This window comes from Dendrobates tinctorius, unplaced genomic scaffold (genome assembly GCF_039654945.1).
Source record: "Dendrobates tinctorius isolate UK_male_01 unplaced genomic scaffold, ASM3965494v1 ptg000079l, whole genome shotgun sequence".
Classification (NCBI taxonomy): Eukaryota; Metazoa; Chordata; class Amphibia; order Anura; family Dendrobatidae; genus Dendrobates; species Dendrobates tinctorius.
Window position 1 is genome coordinate 28,875,953 of NW_027361747.1, and position 8,555 is coordinate 28,884,507.

The 8,555-nt window shown below is 48.0% G+C and overlaps 1 protein-coding gene across 11 annotated transcripts in view; it reads right to left on the bottom strand.

Annotated features, from left to right (window-relative positions):
• MTUS1 (microtubule associated scaffold protein 1) overlaps positions 1 to 7,314 on the bottom strand; it is a 326,118-nt gene extending 318,804 nt beyond the window's left edge. For 5 of the 11 annotated variants that reach the window (XM_073583629.1, XM_073583626.1, XM_073583628.1 and 2 more), the window contains exon 1: positions 7,152 to 7,309. The gene's annotated coding sequence lies outside the window, so the exon portion shown is untranslated. Of the gene's footprint in view, positions 1 to 7,151 lie in introns of all 11 variants that reach the window. The other 6 variants (XR_012233777.1, XM_073583632.1, XR_012233776.1 and 3 more) reach the window with 5 other exon arrangements.
• Positions 7,315 to 8,555: the final 1,241 nt, after the last annotated feature.

Genomic DNA, 8,555 nt, shown 5'->3' on the forward strand with positions numbered 1-8,555 from the left:
CAACTCCAAGACAGTCTGTGGTGCAACATGACGTTGGTGGATGGAGCGAGACATGATGTCCCAGATGTGCTCAATCGGATTCAGGTCTGGGGAACGGGTGGGCCAGTCCATAGCTTCAATGCCTTCATCTTGCAGGAACTGCTGACACTACAGCCAAATGAGGTCTGGCATTGTCCTGCATTAGGAGGAACCCAGGGCCAACCGCACCAGCATTTGGTCTCACAAGGTGTCTGAGGATCTCATCTCAGTACCTAATAGCAGTCAGGCTAGCTCTGGCGAGCACATGGAGGGCTGTGCGGCCCTCCAGGGAAATGCCACTCCACACCATTACTGACCCACTGCCAAACAGGTCATGCTGAAGGATGTTGCAGGCAGCAGATCGCTCTCCACGGCATCTCCAGACTCTGTCACGTGCTCAGTGTGAACCTGCTTTCATCTGTGAAGAGTACAGGGCGCCAGTGGCGAATTTGAAAAACCCTGGTGTTGGGCTGTGACCACAACACTCATCTGTGGATGTCGGGCACTCAGACCAACCTCATGGAGTCGGTTTCTAACCGTTGGTGCAGACATATGCACATTTGTGGCCTGCTGGAGGTTATTTTGCAGGGCTCTGGCAGTGCTCCTCCTGTTCATCCTTGCACAAAGGCAGAGGTTGCGGTCCTGCTGCTGGGTTGTTGCCCTCCTACGGCCCCCACCACGTCTCCAAGTAGCACCTCCAGCCTCTGGACACTACGCTGACAGACACAGCAAACCTTCTTGCCACAGCTCGCATTGATGTGCGATCCTGGATGAGCTGCACTACCTGAGCCACTTATGTGGGTTGTAGAGTCCGTCTCACGCTACCACGAGTGTGAAGGCACAACCAACATTCAAAAGTGACCAAAACATAAGCCAGAAAGCATTGATACTGAGATGTGGTCTGTGGTACCGACCTGCAGAACCACTCCTTTATTTAGGGTGTCTTGATAATTGCCAATAATTTCCATCTGATGTCTATACCATTTGCACAACAGCATGTGAAATTGATTGTCAGTCAGTGTTGCTTCCTAAGTGGACAGTTTGATTTCACAGAAGTTTGATTTACTTGGAGTTACGGTATATTCTGTTGGTTAAGTTTTCCCTTTATTTTTTTGAGCAGTGTAGTAAGATGAGTGCGATATATTATGATGATAAAAACGTTAATGGAAGGAGTGCATCTTTAACAATTTTACCAACTTAGGGTGAGACAACCCTTGTAAAAAGGTAATTGATACCCTTCAGTCATTCTCAGCTCAATGACTACAGTGTTGTAAGCAATGCTTCAAATAAATACCCTTCATGGTTGTTCTTTTAGTCATCCTTGGATTTCTACTATGTCAAGATAATTGTGTGTATGTGCTTATTGCATATTATGTGCGTTCGTATGTATTTAAGTATTGTTCATAATCTATCATTACAAAACGCTTCTATTTAAATCTAGACGTGTGAAGTGTGAAGTACAGACTGCATATACGGTGTCCCTCTCCATGTAGCTGAGAGATCGTACATCACGCTGACCTTATGGCTGGTCATAGACAAGAAGCGCTCTTGGTAAAGCAATGTACTAACACAGTAGTAGGCAGCTGAAATCCTATACATGAAGAAGGCATTCACAAACCTCTCTGCATCCCGTAACTTGACCTCTGCTTAAGTATTAAATAAGGTCGGGAAACAGATATAGCAAACAAGGAGACGGGGAGGGATAACAGTGAGGCACTGTACACTTACATGGCCTAAAGTGGTGCTCTCCACAAATCCTCAAATTGTGCGCTCAGACTACACTAAAAACAAACAATTGATGTGTAAAACATTTTCTCCTATAAAGTAGCATAGGAGGCCAGGGTGAGTCTACACCGAGGCCCGTATATACGCTTACATGGCCTTTCAAAGAATAGAAGCCGACACGTCAAACCTTTGGAGAAGACTGGTCATGAGGCAGCATGGTGATGTTGGGGCCCATAAGTAAACACTTGGTAACATTGGGGCGAGCAAATACACAATGTCACCTTCTCAACCATACTTAGTGAAAAATGAATGACCATACACAAGAGTTTACCAGATCCCACCAAATTTCAAAAGATCCACTCGCAATCTTGTTACAGCGTTGTGGAGTACATTGGTCAGAATTATCGTATTCTCAGTCAATCCTAAATATATAATGGGGTTATCCAAGCATGGCTATGGGGAGCTTTATGGTGTATTCTCATCCTTGACATTTACGGCATGCCTATGGGATATGCATGAAGTGTGATAGATACAGATCCCTCTTCTATCAATAAGCTGAGTCTTCTGGTTGAAATTCGGACAATTTTTTATACGCTCGTATGAACACGACCTAACAAACAGAAGGAGGACATAATTTCATGCTGTGTCCAGACGTCAAACGAGCGTGGTGCTCCAAGTATTGTGCTGGAGGAACAATCAGAGGAGAAGTATAATAGAAACACGTCACCAAGTCTGTATTTATCACCCTCTCGTGGTTTTGGGTTACAAATACTGAGGTTAAAAAAAAAAAAAAAGTCACCACACACTGAGCGTGTGGACGTGGCCTAAGAGTCGTTCTCATGAAGAAACCATCTTTTTTCCCCCCATTGGTAGCCTGATGACTGCCTAGGTTTGGCTTCTACAACCTCTAAAGAGAAGAGAAGTTGTTGCCTGGGATGCAGCGTTTGTCCAGACATATTCCCCAGGAGGTTTACAAGGAAAGAATTTGGTTTGATATGATTGAATTTGAAATTCATCAGCAGCCATGTCTGCAGTAAGGTGTGTGGATATCGCAAGTTTGCACGGTGTAAGGGTGCGTGCACACGCTGCGGATTTTGCTGCGGATCCGCAGCGTTTCTGGCCTTGCGGGTGTGCAACAGAATCTGCTACGTTGTACAGTACCATGTTACTCTATGTAAAGTGGAAACCGCTGTGCACATGCTGCTGAAATTTCCGCACGGTTTTGCTGCAGTTTCAAACCCACAGAAAGAAAGGACATGTCACTTCTTTTCTGCGGATTCCGCTGCAGTTTACCATCTCCTCCATTGTAGAGAAGATAAACCGCAGGGCAAAACCTCAGCCTAATCCACAGGTAAACCGCAGGTCTTTTGACCTGAAATTTTACAAAATCCGTGGGGAGAAATCCGCAGCACCTAAAAACCACGTGTGCACACACCCTCACACCAGCCATGTCTGCACCGAGGTGTGTGGATATCGCTAGTGTCCACGGTGTAATAGTCGCACCAGTCATGTCTGCACCGAGGTGTGTCGAGATCGCTAGTGTCCACGGTGTAATAGTCGCACCAGTCATGTCTGCACCGAGGTGTGTGGATATCACTAGTGTCCACGGTGTAATAGTCGCACCAGTCATGTCTGCACCGAGGTGTGTGGATATCACTAGTGTCCACGGTGTAATAGTCGCACCAGTCATGTCTGCAGTAAGGTGTGTGGATATCACTAGTGTCCACGGTGTAATAGTCGCACCAGTCATGTCTGCACTGAGGTGTGTGGATATCACTAGTGTCCACGGTGTAATAGTCGCACCAGTCATGTCTGCACCGAGGTGTGTGGATATCACTAGTGTCCACGGTGTAATAGTCGCACCAGTCATGTCTGCACTGAGGTGTGTGGATATCGCTAGTGTAATAGTCACACCAGTCATGTCTGCACTGAGGTGTGTGGATATCACTAGTGTCCACGGTGTAATAGTCGCACCAGTCATGTCTGCAGTAAGGTGTGTGGATATCACTAGTGTCCACGGTGTAATAGTCGCACCAGTCATGTCTGCACCGAGGTGTGTGGATATCACTAGTGTCCACGGTGTAATAGTGGCACCAGCCATGTCTGCACCGAGGTGTGTGGATATCGCTAGTGTCCACGGTGTAATAGTCGCACCAGTCATGTCTGCACCGAGGTGTGTGGATATCACTAGTGTCCACGGTGTAATAGTCGCACCAGTCATGTCTGCAGTAAGGTGTGTGGATATCACTAGTGTCCACGGTGTAATAGTCGCACCAGTCATGTCTGCACTGAGGTGTGTGGATATCGCTAGTGTCCACGGTGTAATAGTCGCACCAGTCATGTCTGCAGTAAGGTATGTGGATATCACTAGTGTCCACGGTGTAATAGTCACACCAGTCATGTCTGCACTGAGGTGTGTGGATATCGCTAGTGTAATAGTCACACCAGTCATGTCTGCACTGAGGTGTGTGGATATCACTAGTGTCCACGGTGTAATAGTCGCACCAGTCATGTCTGCACCGAGGTGTGTGGATATCGCTAGTGTCCACGGTGTAATAGTCGCACCAGTCATGTCTGCACTGAGGTGTGTGGATATCGCTAGTGTCCACGGTGTAATAGTCGCACCAGTCATGTCTGCAGTAAGGTATGTGGATATCACTAGTGTCCACGGTGTAATAGTCACACCAGTCATGTCTGCACTGAGGTGTGTGGATATCGCTAGTGTAATAGTCACACCAGTCATGTCTGCACTGAGGTGTGTGGATATCACTAGTGTCCACGGTGTAATAGTCGCACCAGTCATGTCTGCACCGAGGTGTGTGGATATCGCTAGTGTCCACGGTGTAATAGTCGCACCAGTCATGTCTGCACTGAGGTGTGTGGATATCACTAGTGTCCACGGTGTAATAGTCGCACCAGTCATGTCTGCAGTAAGGTGTGTGGATATCACTAGTGTCCACGGTGTAATAGTCACACCAGTCATGTCTGCACTGAGGTGTGTGGATATCACTAGTGTCCACGGTGTAATAGTCGCACCAGTCATGTCTGCACTGAGGTGTGTGGATATCGCTAGTGTCCACGGTGTAATAGTCGCACCAGTCATGTCTGCAGTAAGGTATGTGGATATCACTAGTGTCCACGGTGTAATAGTCACACCAGTCATGTCTGCACTGAGGTGTGTAGATATCGCTAGTGTAATAGTCACACCAGTCATGTCTGCACTGAGGTGTGTGGATATCACTAGTGTCCACGGTGTAATAGTCGCACCAGTCATGTCTGCACCGAGGTGTGTGGATATCGCTAGTGTCCACGGTGTAATAGTCGCACCAGTCATGTCTGCAGTAAGGTGTGTGGATATCACTAGTGTCCACGGTGTAATAGTCACACCAGTCATGTCTGCACTGAGGTGTGTGGATATCGCTAGTGTCCACGGTGTAATAGTGGCACCAGTCATGTCTGCAGTAAGGTGTGTGGATATCACTAGTGTCCACGGTGTAATAGTCACACCAGTCATGTCTGCACTGAGGTGTGTGGATATCACTAGTGTCCACGGTGTAATAGTCGCACCAGTCATGTCTGCAGTAAGGTGTGTGGATATCGCTAGTGTCCACGGTCATGTCTGCACTAACGTGTGTGGATATCACTAGTGTCCACGGTGTAAAAGTCAAAGCAATCAATTTACACTACAGATTTTCTCCACACTGAAGAGAAGATTTCATAAAGCCTCATCCACAACACTAGTACTGTAATATCTGGCAGATTTTCCACTGAAAAAAAATCAGTATAGGAAATCTGCTGCTGATCTGACCCTTGTAAACGCACCCGAGAGGTATTAGGTTCTGTTCACATGTATGGGTTTTTTTTTGCTGCTTCTGCAAATTTGCAGCTGCGTTTCACAGTCCTAAAGTCTGAGTTCTCAGAAATCTCATGCGCACAACTTGGTTTTTAATCTTGACGTTTTTGTCAAAGTGCTAAAGAGCTGCGCTCTTGCAAAATACAGATCACTTGCAGTTTTTGCAGCGTTTTTTACCCATTAAAAGCAATTTTTGTGACAAAGTTGAATCAGATTACTTTTTTTACGCATTAAACTATCAGCATGCACAAGAGACGAATGTACCCAGACATAACGCAGCATTAACTAAGCAGAACCTGGTTTTTGTAAGCAGCTTAACCGTTGCATAAAAAGGGGAAAAAAAAAACAGAAAAAAAACCGCAACGTGTGAATATAGCCTTACCGATCAGTCCATGAAGTGAGATTCCTACGCATAAACTTCTATTTGCCTGAACAGGAGACATGCACTGGGTGCGTGTTCCTGAGACCCCACACATTTGCTGCTGTGGGCTTTCCCTGCTCATTCCCACAGCTTGCCATCATGTGTAAAGGCTGGAATCACACGTGTAGTTTATGTGATAGCCAGAAGTGGAGTCTGGCATCGAGTCAAAAAACTGCATTAAAACCAGAAGGTATTTTTCCAGCTAGGACCCATGCAGACATCGTGGGTCTCACCCGGACCGCAATGCACAGACTGTCCGCGGGTGTCCTAACCCGAGAGCGACCGCTACATATATGTCTATGAGGCTTTGACGCTCGGGAGCGCTGCGGACAGTCCATGTGTTGCTGTCTGTTCGGATTGACTTCCATGGACACGAATCCTTCGTGCACAATACATTTTTTCTGGAAGGTAAAACTGCTGAGTTTTTCCATGAGGAAGACTCTTGTGGAAACTTTTTCACGTAAAGGATTTTTTATTTTAGCATTTTATTGGGACGTCTCCCCAAGCCCTTCTTTGGCTGCTAGGTTTTTTTTTTAGCATTTTAATTTATTTTTTTCTCAATTGAACAATGAGGAAAATATTAACACAATTTTTTCCAAGCAAGACGCTTAAAAAGATGCCCTGGCGTCTTCGGAGCCATTCTTACTGCCCAGACCTGACTGCTGGGGCATGAATCGCAGCCATGTTTATTGGCGCAGCCCACAAGCCAGTGACCATACACACAGTCCGGTAACTCCACCAGCACCGCCTGGCTCAGGTCACCACAAGAGCAGAACGAGCAGCTACAGCCCACAGAGTACCAGCCACACAGCGTCATGTGAACGGTCACCAGCATATGTTACCTCCATCTACCGCACAACCCACTGCCAGACTCGGAACATCCCCATTGTCCTCAGAGCTTGTCACAGGGTCCGGAGAGAAGGGAGGGGGCCACAAGTCACTGCACAGCAGCAGAAAGGGGAATCCGCAGGACGGGGGAGGGGGACAGCGAGGCTGCAGCTATGCTATGGGTGTATAGGACTCCACTGTGATCGCAGCTCGGTCACCTGCACCCTCCCCCCTCCGTACAGTCAATTACACGGGCGTTAGATGAAGGTCATGCACATTCTAGGCAGTAGGAATGAGTGCCCGCACCTGCCTGCTCCTGGCGTCCCCGGGAGATGCCGGTCACTCTCACGTGTGTACTGCAGAGCTTCCTGCTGATCCGCTCTCCTACAGAGGCCGCTGTACGGGGAAGAGGACATTTAAATCACTTCTCCCTCTGGACCTCTGGCGCCTCCTGCTGGTCGCATAGAGGAAGACAACCTGCGCTCTGGAATTATGAGTGGTCGGCGACGGTCACTGGTGCAGCAGGATCACCTGTATGTGGGACAGGATGCAGTGTGCTACAGTGTATGGGTCAGGATGCAGTGTATTAAACCTGCTACAGTGTATGGGACAGGATCCAGTGTGCTACAGTGTATGGGACAGGATCCAGTGTGCTACAGTGTATGGGACAGGATCCAGTGTGCTACAGTGTATGGGTCAGGATGCAGTGTATGAAACCTGCTACAGTGTATGGGACAGGATCCAGTGTGCTACAGTGTGTGGGACAGGATGCAGTGTGCTACAGTGTATGGGTCAGGATGCAGTGTGCTACAGTGTATGGGACAGGATGCAGTGTGCTACAGTGTATGGGACAGGATCCAGTGTGCTACAGTGTATGGGACAGGATGCAGTGTGCTACAGGGTATGGGACAGGATCCAGTGTGCTACAGTGTATGGGACAGGATGCAGTGTGCTACAGTGTATGGGACAGGATCCAGTGTGCTACAGTGTATGGGACAGTATCCAGTGTGCTACAGTGTATGGGACAGGATGCAGTGTGCTACAGTGTATGGGACAGGATGCAGTGTGCTACAGTGTATGGGACAGGATCCAGTGTGCTACAGGGTATGGGACAGGATCCAGTGTGCTACAGTGTATGGGACAGGATGCAGTGTGCTACAGTGTATGGGACAGGATCCAGTGTGCTACAGTGTATGGGACAGGATCCAGTGTGCTACAGTGTATGGGTCAGGATGCAGTGTATGAAACCTGCTACAGTGTATGGGACAGGATCCAGTGTGCTACAGGGTGTGGGACAGGATGCTGTGTGCTACAGTGTATGGGTCAGGATGCAGTGTGCTACAGTGTATGGGACAGGATCCAGTGTGCTACAGTGTATGGGACAGGATCCAGTGTGCTACAGTGTATGGGACAGGATCCAGTGTGCTACAGTGTATGGGTCAGGATGCAGTGTATGAAACCTGCTACAGTGTATGGGACAGGATCCAGTGTGCTACAGTGTGTGGGACAGGATGCAGTGTGCTACAGTGTATGGGTCAGGATGCAGTGTGCTACAGTGTATGGGACAGGATGCAGTGTGCTACAGTGTATGGGACAGGATCCAGTGTGCTACAGTGTATGGGACAGGATGCAGTGTGCTACAGTGTATGGGACAGGATGCAGTGTGCTACAGTGTATGGGACAGGATCCAGTGTATGGGACAGGATCCAG